Consider the following 14,168-nt stretch of genomic DNA (forward strand, 5'->3'; position numbering starts at 1 on the left):
CGTTTGACAACCTTTAAACAGTTTTAATAACAATCTCAAAAATTATCGCTCTGATGCACACAACTGATGAGTTATCTACTTAAATATGATGAACAAAACGACTTACGTATTTTAAACATGCTAACCTTTAGCCCGGTAAGCAAATTAAAAAAAAAACGCAATATGTAGGCTACACGAGAACGGAGACGTCGAGTAACCAAAACAAATGCGTTAAACAAATTCGTACACGTTATTTATCAATTTAACTCTAGAATTAAAGGATATACAACGAGAAACAACGTTTGACAACCTTTAAACAGTTTTAATAACTATCTCAAAAATTGTCGCTCTGATGCAAACAATTGATGAGTTATCTACTTAAATATGATGAACAAAACGACTTACGTATTTTAAACATGCTAACCTTTAGCCCGGTAAGCAAATTAAAAAAAAACGCAATATGTAGGCTACACGAGAACGGAGACGTCGAGTAACCAAAACAAATGCGTTAAACAAATTCGTACACGTTATTTATCAATTTAACTCTAGAATTAAAGGATATACAACGAGAAACAACGTTTGACAACCTTTAAACAGTTTTAATAACTATCTCAAAAATTGTCGCTCTGATGCAAACAATTGATGAGTTATCTACTTAAATATGAGGAACAAAACGACTTACGTATTTTAAACATGCTAACCTTTAGCCCGGTAAGCAAATTAAAAAAAAAACGCAATATGTAGGCTACACGAGAACGGAGACGTCGAGTAACCAAAACAAATGCGTTAAACAAATTCGTACACGTTATTTATCAATTTAACTCTAGAATTAAAGGATATACAACGAGAAACAACGTTTGACAACCTTTAAACAGTTTTAATAACTATCTCAAAAATTATCGCTCTGATGCAAACAACTGATGGGTTATCTACTTAAATTTGTTGAACAAAACGACTTACGTATTTTAAGCATGCTAACCTTTAGCCCGGTAAGCAAATTAAAAAAAAAACGCAATATGTAGGCTAAACGAGAACGGAGACGTCGAGTAACCAAAACAAATGCGTTAAACAAATTCGTACACGTTATTTATCAATTTAACTCTAGAATTAAAGGATATACAACGAGAAACACCGTTTGACAACCTTTAAACAGTTTTAATAACTATCTCAAAAATTATCGCTCTGATGCAAACAACTGATGAGTTATCTACTTAAATTTGATGAACAAAACGACTTACGTATTTTAAACATGCTAACCTTTAGCCCGGTAAGCAAATTAAAAAAAAAACCAAATATGTAGGCTACACGAGAACGGAGACGTCGAGTAACCAAAACAAATGCGTTAAACAAATTCGTACACGTTATTTATCTATTTAACTCTAGAATTAAAGGATATACAACGAGAAACAACGTTTGACAACCTTTAAACAGTTTTAATAACTATCTCAAAAATTGTCGCTCTGATGCAAACAACTGATGAGTTATCTACTTAAATTTGATGAACAAAACGACTTACGTATTTTAAACATGCTAACCTTTAGCCCGGTAAGCAAATTAAAAAAAAAGCATTATGTAAGCTACACGAGAACGGAGACGTCGAGTAACCAAAACAAATGCGTTAAACAAATTCGTACACGTTATTTATCAATTTAACTCTAGAATTAAAGGATATACAACGAGAAACAACGTTTGACAACCTTTAAACCGTTTTAATAACTATCTCAAAAATTATCGCTCTGATGCAAACAACTGATGAGTTATCTACTTAAATTTGATGAACAAAACGACTTACGTATTTTAAACATGCTAACCTTTAGCCCGGTAAGCAAATTAAAAAAAAAACGCAATATGTAGGCTACACGAGAACGGAGACGTCGAGTAACCAAAACAAATGCGTTAAACAAATTCGTACACGTTATTTATCAATTTAACTCTAGGGTTAAAGGATATACAACGAGAAACAACGTTTGACAACCTTTAAACAGTTTTAATAACTATCTCAAAAATTGTCGCTCTGATGCAAACAACTGATGAGTTATCTACTCAAATTTGTTGAACAAAACGACTTACGTATTTTAAACATGCTAACCTTTAGCCCGGTAAGCAAATTTAAAAAAAAAACGCAATATGTAGGCTACACGAGAACGGAGACGTCGAATAACCAAAACAAATGCGTTAAACAAATTCGTACACGTTATTTATCAATTTAACTCTAGAATTAAAGGATATACAACGAGAAACACCGTTTGACAACCTTTAAACAGTTTTAATAACTATCTCAAAAATTGTCGCTCTGATGCAAACAACTGATGAGTTATCTACTTAAATATGATGAACAAAACGACTTACGTATTTTAAACATGCTAACCTTTAGCCCGGTAAGCAAATTAAAAAAAAAACGCAATATGTAGGCTACACAAGAACGGAGACGTCGAGTAACCAAAACAAATGCGTTAAACAAATTCGTACACGTTATTTATCAATTTAACTCTAGAATTAAAGGATATACAACGAGAAGCAACGTTTGACAACCTTTAAACAGTTTTAATAACTATCTCAAAAATTATCGCTCTGATGCAAACAACTGATGAGTTATCTACTTAAATTTGATGAACAAAACGACTTACGTATTTTAAACATGCTAACCTTTAGCCCGGTAAGCAAATTAAAAAAAAAACCAAATATGTAGGCTACACGAGAACGGAGACGTCGAGTAACCAAAACAAATGCGTTAAACAAATTCGTACACGTTATTTATCAATTTAACTCTAGAATTAAAGGATATACAACGAGAAACAACGTTTGACAACCTTTAAACAGTTTTAATAACTATCTCAAAAATTGTCGCTCTGATGCAAACAACTGATGAGTTATCTACTTAAATTTGTTGAACAAAACGACTTACGTATTTTAAGCATGCTAACCTTTAGCCCGGTAAGCAAATTAAAAAAAAAACGCAATATGTAGGCTACACGAGAACGGAGACGTCGAGTAACCAAAACAAATGCGTTAAACAAATTCGTACACGTTATTTATCAATTTAACTCTAGAATTAAAGGATATACAACGAGAAACAACGTTTGACAACCTTTAAACAGTTTTAATAACTATCTCAAAAATTATCGCTCTGATGCAAACAACTGATGAGTTATCTACTTAAATTTGTTGAACAAAACGACTTACGTATTTTAAGCATGCTAACCTTTAGCCCGGTAAGCAAATTAAAAAAAAACGCAATATGTAGGCTACACGAGAACGGAGACGTCGAGTAACCAAAACAAATGCGTTAAACAAATTCGTACACGTTATTTATCAATTTAACTCTAGAATTAAAGGATATACAACGAGAAACAACGTTTGACAACCTTTAAACAGTTTTAATAACTATCTCAAAAATTATCGCTCTGATGCAAACAACTGATGAGTTATCTACTTAAATTTGATGAACAAAACGACTTACGTATTTTAAACATGCTAACCTTTAGCCCGGTAAGCAAATTAAAAAAAAAAACGCAATATGTAGGCTACACGAGAACGGAGACGTCGAGTAACCAAAACAAATGCGTTAAACAAATTCGTACACGTTATTTATCAATTTAACTCTAGAATTAAAGGATATACAACGAGAAACAACGTTTGACAACCTTTAAACAGTTTTAATAACTATCTCAAAAATTATCGCTCTGATGCAAACAACTGATGAGTTATCTACTTAAATATGATGAACAAAACGACTTACGTATTTTAAACATGCTAACCTTTAGCCGGTAAGCAAATTAAAAAAAAAACGCAATATGTAGGCTACACGAGAACGGAGACGTCGAGTAACCAAAACAAATGCGTTAAACAAATTCGTACACGTTATTTATCAATTTAACTCTAGAATTAAAGGATATACAACGAGAAACAACGTTTGACAACCTTTAAACCGTTTTAATAACTATCTCAAAAATTATCGCTCTGATGCAAGCAACTGATGAGTTATCTACTTAAATTTGATGAACAAAACGACTTACGTATTTTAAACATGCTAACCTTTAGCCCGGTAAGCAAATTAAAAAAAAAAAAAAATATGTAGGCTACACGAGAACGGAGACGTCGAGTAACCAAAACAAATGCGTTAAAAAAATTCGTACACGTTATTTATCAATTTAACTCTAGAATTAAAGGATATACAACGAGAAACAACGTTTGACAACCTTTAAACAGTTTTAATAAATATCTCAAAAATTGTCGCTCTGATGCAAACAACTGATGAGTTATCTACTTAAATATGATGAACAAAACGACTTACGTATTTTAAACATGCTAACCTTTAGCCCGGTAAGCAAATTAAAAAAAAAACGCAATATGTAGGCTACACGAGAACGGAGACGTCGAGTAACCAAAACAAATGCGTTAAACAAATTCGTACACGTTATTTATCAATTTAACTCTAGATTTAAAGGATATACAACGAGAAACAACGTTTGACAACCTTTAAACAGTTTTAATAACTATCTCAAAAATTATCGCTCTGATGCAAACAACTGATGAGTTATCTACTTAAATTTGATGAACAAAACGACTTACGTATTTTAAACATGCTAACCTTTAGCCCGGTAAGCAAATTAAAAAAAAAAAACGCAATATGTAACCAAAACAAATGCGTTAAACAAATTCGTACACGTTATTTATCAATTTAACTCTAGAATTAAAGGATATACAACGAGAAACAACGTTTGACAACCTTTAAACAGCTTTAATAACTATCTCAAAAATTATCGCTCTGATGCAAACAACTGATGAGTTATCTACTTAAATATGATGAACAAAACGACTTACGTATTTTAAACATGCTAACCTTTAGCCCGGTAAGCAAATTAAAAAAAAAACGCAATATGTAGGCTACACGAGAACGGAGACGTCGAGTAACCAAAACAAATGCGTTAAACAAATTCGTACACGTTATTTATCAATTTAACTCTAGAATTAAAGGATATACAACGAGAAACAACGTTTGACAACCTTTAAACAGTTTTAATAACAATCTCAAAAATTATCGCTCTGATGCACACAACTGATGAGTTATCTACTTAAATATGATGAACAAAACGACTTACGTATTTTAAACATGCTAACCTTTAGCCCGGTAAGCAAATTAAAAAAAAAACGCAATATGTAGGCTACACGAGAACGGAGACGTCGAGTAACCAAAACAAATGCGTTAAACAAATTCGTACACGTTATTTCTCAATTTAACTCTAGAATTAAAGGATATACAACGAGAAACAACGTTTGACAACCTTTAAACAGTTTTAATAACTATCTCAAAAATTGTCGCTCTGATGCAAACAATTGATGAGTTATCTACTTAAATATGATGAACAAAACGACTTACGTATTTTAAACATGCTAACCTTTAGCCCGGTAAGCAAATTAAAAAAAAAACGCAATATGTAGGCTACACGAGAACGGAGACGTCGAGTAACCAAAACAAATGCGTTAAACAAATTCGTACACGTTATTTATCAATTTAACTCTAGAATTAAAGGATATACAACGAGAAGCAACGTTTGACAACCTTTAAACAGTTTTAATAACTATCTCAAAAATTATCGCTCTGATGCAAACAACTGATGAGTTATCTACTTAAATTTGATGAACAAAACGACTTACGTATTTTAAACATGCTAACCTTTAGCCCGGTAAGCAAATTAAAAAAAAAAACCAAATATGTAGGCTACACGAGAACGGAGACGTCGAGTAACCAAAACAAATGCGTTAAACAAGTTCGTACACGTTATTTATCAATTTAACTCTAGAATTAAAGGATATACAACGAGAAACAACGTTTGACAACCTTTAAACAGTTTTAATAACTATCTCAAAAATTGTCGCTCTGATGCAAACAACTGATGAGTTATCTACTTAAATTTGTTGAACAAAACGACTTACGTATTTTAAACATGCTAACCTTTAGCCCGGTAAGCAAACTAAAAAAAAAAACGCAATATGTAGGCTACACGAGAACGGAGACGTCGAGTAACCAAAACAAATGCGTTAAACAAATTCGTACACGTTATTTATCAATTTAGCTCTAGAATTAAAGGATATACAACGAGAAACAACGTTTGACAACCTTTAAACAGTTTTAATAACTATCTCAAAAATTATCGCTCTGATGCAAACAACTGATGAGTTATCTACTTAAATTTGATGAACAAAACGACTTACGTATTTTAAACATGCTAACCTTTAGCCCGGTAAGCAAATTAAAAAAAAAAACGCAATATGTAGGCTACACGAGAACGGAGACGTCGAGTAACCAAAACAAATGCGTTAAACAAATTCGTACACGTTATTTATCAATTTAACTCCAGAATTAAAGGATATACAACGAGAAATAACGTTTGACAACCTTTAAACAGTTTTAATAACTATCTCAAAAATTATCGCTCTGATGCAAACAACTGATGAGTTATCTACTTAAATATGATGAACAAAACGACTTACGTATTTTAAACATGCTAACCTTTAGCCCGGTAAGCAAATTAAAAAAAAAAACGCAATATGTAGGCTACACGAGAACGGAGACGTCGAGTAACCAAAACAAATGCGTTAAACAAATTCGTACACGTTATTTATCAATTTAACTCTAGAATTAAAGGATATACAACGAGAAACAACGTTTGACAACCTTTAAACCGTTTTAATAACTATCTCAAAAATTATCGCTCTGATGCAAACAACTGATGAGTTATCTACTTAAATTTGATGAACAAAACGACTTACGTATTTTAAACATGCTAACCTTTAGCCCGGTAAGCAAATTAAAAAAAAAAAAAAATATATAGGCTACACGAGAACGGAGACGTCGAGTAACCAAAACAAATGCGTTAAAAAAATTCGTACACGTTATTTATCAATTTAACTCTAGAATTAAAGGATATACAACGAGAAACAACGTTTGACAACCTTTAAACAGTTTTAATAAATATCTCAAAAATTGTCGCTCTGATGCAAACAACTGATGAGTTATCTACTTAAATTTGATGAACAAGACGACTTACGTATTTTAAACATGCTAACCTTTAGCCCGGTAAGCAAATTAAAAAAAAAACGCATTATGTAGGCTACACGAGAACGGAGACGTCGAGTAACCAAAACAAATGCGTTAAACAAATTCGTACACGTTATTTATCAATTTAACTCTAGAGTTAAAGGATATACAACGAGAAACAACGTTTGACAACCTTTAAACAGTTTTAATAACTATCTCAAAAATTATCGCTCTGATGCAAACAACTGATGAGTTATCTACTTAAATATGATAAACAAAACGACTTACGTATTTTAAACATGCTAACCTTTAGCCCGGTAAGCAAATTAAAAAAAAAAAAAACGCAATATGTAGGCTACACGAGAACGGAGACGTCGAGTAACCAAAACAAATGCGTTAAACAAATTCGTACACGTTATTTATCAATTTAACTCTAGAATTAAAGGATATACAACGAGAAACAACGTTTGACAACCTTTAAACAGTTTTAATAACTATCTCAAAAATTATCGCTCTGATGCAAACAACTGATGAGTTATCTACTTAAATTTGATGAACAAAACGACTTACGTATTTTAAACATGCTAACCTTTAGCCCGGTAAGCAAATTAAAAAAAAAACGCAATATGTAGGCTACACGAGAACGGAGACGTCGAGTAACCAAAACAAATGCGTTAAACAAATTCGTACACGTTATTTATCAATTTAACTCTAGAATTAAAGGATATACAACGAGAAACAACGTTTGACAACCTTTAAACAGTTTTAATAACTATCTCAAAAATTATCGCTCTGATGCAAACAACTGATGAGTTATCTACTTAAATTTGATGAACAAAACGACTTACGTATTTTAAACATGCTAACCTTTAGCCCGGTAAGCAAATTAAAAAAAAAAAAAATATGTAGGCTACACGAGAACGGAGACGTCGAGTAACCAAGACAAATGCGTTAAAAAAATTCGTACACGTTATTTATCAATTTAACTCTAGAATTCCTTTAAACAGTTTTAATAAATATCTCAAAAATTGTCGCTCTGATGCAAACAACTGATGAGTTATCTACTTAAATTTGATGAACAAAACGACTTACGTATTTTAAACATGCTAACCTTTAGCCCGGTAAGCAAATTAAAAAAAAAAACGCATTATGTAGGCTACACGAGAACGGAGACGTCGAGTAACCAAAACAAATGCGTTAAACAAATTCGTACACGTTATTTATCAATTTAACTCTAGAATTAAAGGATATACAACGAGAAACAACGTTTGACAACCTTTAAACAGTTTTAATAACTATCTCAAAAATTATCGCTCTGATGCAAACAACTGATGAGTTATCTACTTAAATATGATGAACAATACGACTTACGTATTTTAAACATGCTAACCTTTAGCCCGGTAAGCAAATTAAAAAAAAAAACGCAATATGTAGGCTACACGAGAACGGAGACGTCGAGTAACCAAAACAAATGCGTTAAACAAATTCGTACACGTTATTTATCAATTTAACTCTAGAATTAAAGGATATACAACGAGAAACAACGTTTGACAACCTTTAAACAGTTTTAATAACTATCTCAAAAATTATCGCTCTGATGCAAGCAACTGATGAGTTATCTACTTAAATTTGATGAACAAAACGACTTACGTATTTTAAACATGCTAACCTTTAGCCCGGTAAGCAAATTAAAAAAAAAACGCAATATGTAGGCTACACGAGAACGGAGACGTCGAGTAACCAAAACAAATGCGTTAAACAAATTCGTACACGTTATTTATCAATTTAACTCTAGAATTAAAGGATATACAACGAGAAACAACGTTTGACAACCTTTAAACAGTTTTAATAACTATCTCAAAAATTATCGCTCTGATGCAAACAACTGATGAGTTATCTACTTAAATATGATGAACAAAACGACTTACGTATTTTAAACATGCTAACCTTTAGCCCGGTAAGCAAATTAAAAAAAAAACGCAATATGTAGGCTACACGAGAACGGAGACGTCGAGTAACCAAAACAAATGCGTTAAACAAATTCGTACACGTTATTTATCAATTTAACTCTAGAATTAAAGGATATACAACGAGAAACAACGTTTGACAACCTTTAAACAGTTTTAATAACTATCTCAAAAATTATCGCTCTGATGCAAACAACTGATGAGTTATCTACTTAAATTTGTTGAACAAAACGACTTACGTATTTTAAACATGCTAACCTTTAGCCCGGTAAGCAAATTAAAAAAAAAACGCAATATGTAGGCTACACGAGAACGGAGACGTCGAGTAACCAAAACAAATGCGTTAAACAAATTCGTACACGTTATTTATCAATTTAACTCTAGAATTAAAGGATATACAACGAGAAACAACGTTTGACAACCTTTAAACGGTTTTAATAACTATCTCAAAAATTATCGCTCTGATGCAAACAACTGATGAGTTATCTACTCAAATTTGTTGAACAAAACGACTTACGTATTTTAAGCATGCTAACCTTTAGCCCGGTAAGCAAATTAAAAAAAAAAACGCAATATGTAGGCTACACGAGAACGGAGACGTTGAGTAACCAAAACAAATGCGTTAAACAAATTCGTACACGTTATTTATCAATTTAACTCTAGAATTAAAGGATATACAACGAGAAACAACGTTTGACAACCTTTAAACAGTTTTAATAACTATCTCAAATATTGTCGCTCTGATGGAAACAACTGATGAGTTATCTACTTAAATATGATGAACAAAACGACTTACGTATTTTAAGCATGCTAACCTTTAGCCCGGTAAGCAAATTAAAAAAAAAAACGCAATATGTAGGCTACACGAGAACGGAGACGTTGAGTAACCAAAACAAATGCGTTAAACAAATTCGTACACGTTATTTATCAATTTAACTCTAGAATTAAAGGATATACAACGAGAAACAACGTTTGACAACCTTTAAACAGTTTTAATAACTATCTCAAATATTGTCGCTCTGATGGAAACAACTGATGAGTTATCTACTTAAATATGATGAACAAAACGACTTACGTATTTTAAACATGCTAACCTTTAGCCCGGTAAGCAAATTAAAAAAAAAACGCAATATGTAGGCTACACGAGAACGGAGACGTCGAGTAACCAAAACAAATGCGTTAAACAAATTCGTACACGTTATTTATCAATTTAACTCTAGAATTAAAGGATATACAACGAGAAACAACGTTTGACAACCTTTAAACAGTTTTAATAACTATCTCAAAAATTGTCGCTCTGATGCAAACAACTGATGAGTTATCTACTTAAATTTGTTGAACAAAACGACTTACGTATTTTAAACATGCTAACCTTTAGCCCGGTAAGCAAATTAAAAAAAAAAACGCAATATGTAGGCTACACGAGAACGGAGACGTCGAGTAACCAAAACAAATGCGTTAAACAAATTCGTACACGTTATTTATCAATTTAACTCTAGAATTAAAGGATATACAACGAGAAACAACGTTTGACAACCTTTAAATAGTTTTAATAACTATCTCAAAAATTGTCGCTCTGATGCAAACAACTGATGAGTTATCTACTCAAATTTGTTGAACAAAACGACTTACGTATTTTAAGCATGCTAACCTTTAGCCCGGTAAGCAAATTAAAAAAAAAACGCAATATGTGGGCTACACGAGAACGGAGACGTCGAGTAACCAAAACAAATGCGTTAAACAAATTCTTACACGTTATTTATCAATTTAACTCTAGAATTAAAGGATATACAACGAGAAACAACGTTTGACAACCTTTAAACAGTTTTAATAACTATCTCAAAAATTATCGCTCTGATGCAAACAACTGATGAGTTATCTACTTAAATATGATGAACAAAACGACTTACGTATTTTAAACATGCTAACCTTTAGACCGGTAAGCAAATTAAAAAAAAAACGCAATATGTAGGCTACACGAGAACGGAGACGTCGAGTAACCAAAACAAATGCGTTAAACAAATTCGTACACGTTATTTATCAATTTAACTCTAGAATTAAAGGATATACAACGAGAAACAACGTTTGACAACCTTTAAACAGTTTTAATAACTATCTCAAAAATTGTCGCTCTGATGCAAACAACTGATGAGTTATCTACTTAAATTTGATGAACAAAACGACTTACGTATTTGAAACATGCTAACCTTTAGCCTGGTAAGCAAATTAAAAAAAAACGCAATATGTAGGCTACACGAGAACGGAGACTTCGAGTAACCAAAACAAATGCGTTAAACAAATTCGTACACGTTATTTATCAATTTAACTCTAGAATTAAAGGATATACAAAGAGAAACAACGTTTGACAACCTTTAAACAGTTTTAATAACTATCTCAAAAATTATCGCTCTGATGCAAACAACTGATGAGTTATCTACTTAAATTTGATGAACAAAACGACTTACGTATTTTAAACATGCTAACCTTTAGCCCGGTAAGCAAATTAAAAAAAAAACGCAATATGTAGGCTACACGAGAACGGAGACGTCGAGTAACCAAAACAAATGCGTTAAACAAATTCGTACACGTTATTTATCAATTTAACTCTAGAATTAAAGGATATACAACGAGAAACAACGTTTGACAACCTTTAAACAGTTTTAATAACTATCTCAAAAATTGTCGCTCTGATGCAAACAACTGATGAGTTATCTACTTAAATTTGATGAACAAAACGACTTACGTATTTTAAACATGCTAACCTTTAGCCCGGTAAGCAAATTAAAAAAAAAAACGCAATATGTAGGCTACACGAGAACGGAGACGTCGAGTAACCAAAACAAATGCGTTAAACAAATTCGTACACGTTATTTATCAATTTAGCTCTAGAATTAAAGGATATACAACGAGAAACAACGTTTAACAACCTTTAAACAGTTTTAATAACTATCTCAAAAATTATCGCTCTGATGCAAACAACTGATGAGTTATCTACTTAAATATGATGAACAAAACGACTTATACTAGGTTCAAACACACACCAAATTGGCAATTTATACTATTTGGGCAATTTATTACGCAATTTGTCATATAATAAATTGTAATAATAAATTGCCAATTTAAACAAAATTGCGTAATAAATTGTTTCAAACTGCAAATGCAACATTGTAAAGTGTGTTTATTGAGTATACTTAAACGTCAGTTACGCATGGCTGAACTGTATGGTTGGCTCATCTCATCAGCTGATTTTATGTCTTTCATTTCACTGGAGTAGGGATTGTCAAAAGAAGATGGCAAAATCAAAATGAAACCAAAACATTGAACACATTTTCTTACAACACACAACAATTTCAAAGTTTTATGTTTTCATTCCATTTCATTCGCCTAATAATTTGCGTGTTCATTTTGACAGTCTGAACAAAGGTATGTTCTTGCTGTAGCGATGAGCCAACCAGCTATCAAATTACTATTGTGTAAGCTAAATCGAGTTGTATGAACAGCACTCAATTCAAATCGAAATTTCCTCAATTTATTTTTCTGTTTGAACATAGTATTACGTATTTTAAACATGCTAACCTTTAGCCCGGTAAGCAAATTAAAAAAAAAAACGCAATATGTAGGCTGCACGAGAACGGAGACGTCGAGTAACCAAAACAAATGCGTTAAACAAATTCGTACACGTTATTTATCAATTTAACTCTAGAATTAAAGGATATACAACGAGAAACAACGTTTGACAACCTTTAAAGAGTTTTAATATCTATCTCAAAAATTGTCGCTCTGATGCAAACAACTGATGAGTTATCTACTTAAATTTGATGAACAAAACGACTTACGTATTTTAAACATGCTAACCTTTAGCCCGGTAAGCAAATTAACAAAAAAACGCAATATGTAGGCTACACGAGAACGGAGACGTCGAGTAACCAAACCAAATGCGTTAAACAAATTCGTACACGTTATTTATCAATTTAACTCTAGAATTAAAGGATATACAACAAGAAACAACGTTTGACAACCTTTAAACAGTTTTAATAACTATCTCAAAAATTATCGCTCTGATGCAAACAACTGATGAGTTATCTACTTAAATTTGATGAACAAAACGACTTACGTATTTTAAACATGCTAACCTTTAGCCCGGTAAGCAAATTAAAAAAAAAACGCAATATGTAGGCTACACGAGAACGGAGACGTCGAGTAACCAAAACAAATGCGTTAAACAAATTCGTACACGTTATTTATCAATTTAACTCTAGAAATAAAGGATATACAACGAGAAACAACGTTTGACAACCTTTAAACAGCTTTAATAACTATCTCAAAAATTATCGCTCTGATGCAAACAACTGATGAGTTATCTACTTAAATTTGTTGAACAAAACGACTTACGTATTTTAAACATGCTAACCTTTAGCCCGGTAAGCAAATTAAAAAAAAAACGCAATATGTAGGCTACACGAGAACGGAGACGTCGAGTAACCAAAACAAATGCGTTAAACAAATTCGTACACGTTATTTATCAATTTAACTCTAGAATTAAAGGATATACAACGAGAAACAACGTTTGACAACCTTTAAACAGTTTTAATAACTATCTCAAAAATTATCGCTCTGATGCAAACAACTGATGAGTTATCTACTTAAATTTGTTGAACAAAACGACTTACGTATTTTAAGCATGCTAACCTTTAGCCCGGTAAGCAAATTAAAAAAAAAACGCAATATGTAGGCTACACGAGAACGGAGACGTCGAGTAACCAAAACAAATGCGTTAAACAAATTCGTACACGTTATTTATCAATTTAACTCTAGAATTAAAGGATATACAACGAGAAGCAACGTTTGACAACCTTTAAACAGTTTTAATAACTATCTCAAAAATTAACGCTCTGATGCAAACAACTGAAGAGTTATCTACTTAAATATGATGAACAAAACGACTTACGTATTTTAAACATGCTAACCTTTAGCCCGGTAAGCAAATTAAAAAAAAAACGCAATATGTAGGCTACACGAGAACGGAGACGTCGAGTAACCAAAACAAATGCGTTAAACAAATTCGTACACGTTATTTATCAATTTAACTCTAGAATTAAAGGATATACAACGAGAAACAACGTTTGACAACCTTTAAACAGTTTTAATAACTATCTCAAAAATTATCGCTCTGATGCAAA

The sequence above is a fragment of the Eurosta solidaginis genome, unplaced genomic scaffold (assembly GCF_040869045.1).
Source record: "Eurosta solidaginis isolate ZX-2024a unplaced genomic scaffold, ASM4086904v1 ctg00001129.1, whole genome shotgun sequence".
In the NCBI taxonomy this organism is placed as follows: domain Eukaryota; kingdom Metazoa; phylum Arthropoda; class Insecta; order Diptera; family Tephritidae; genus Eurosta; species Eurosta solidaginis.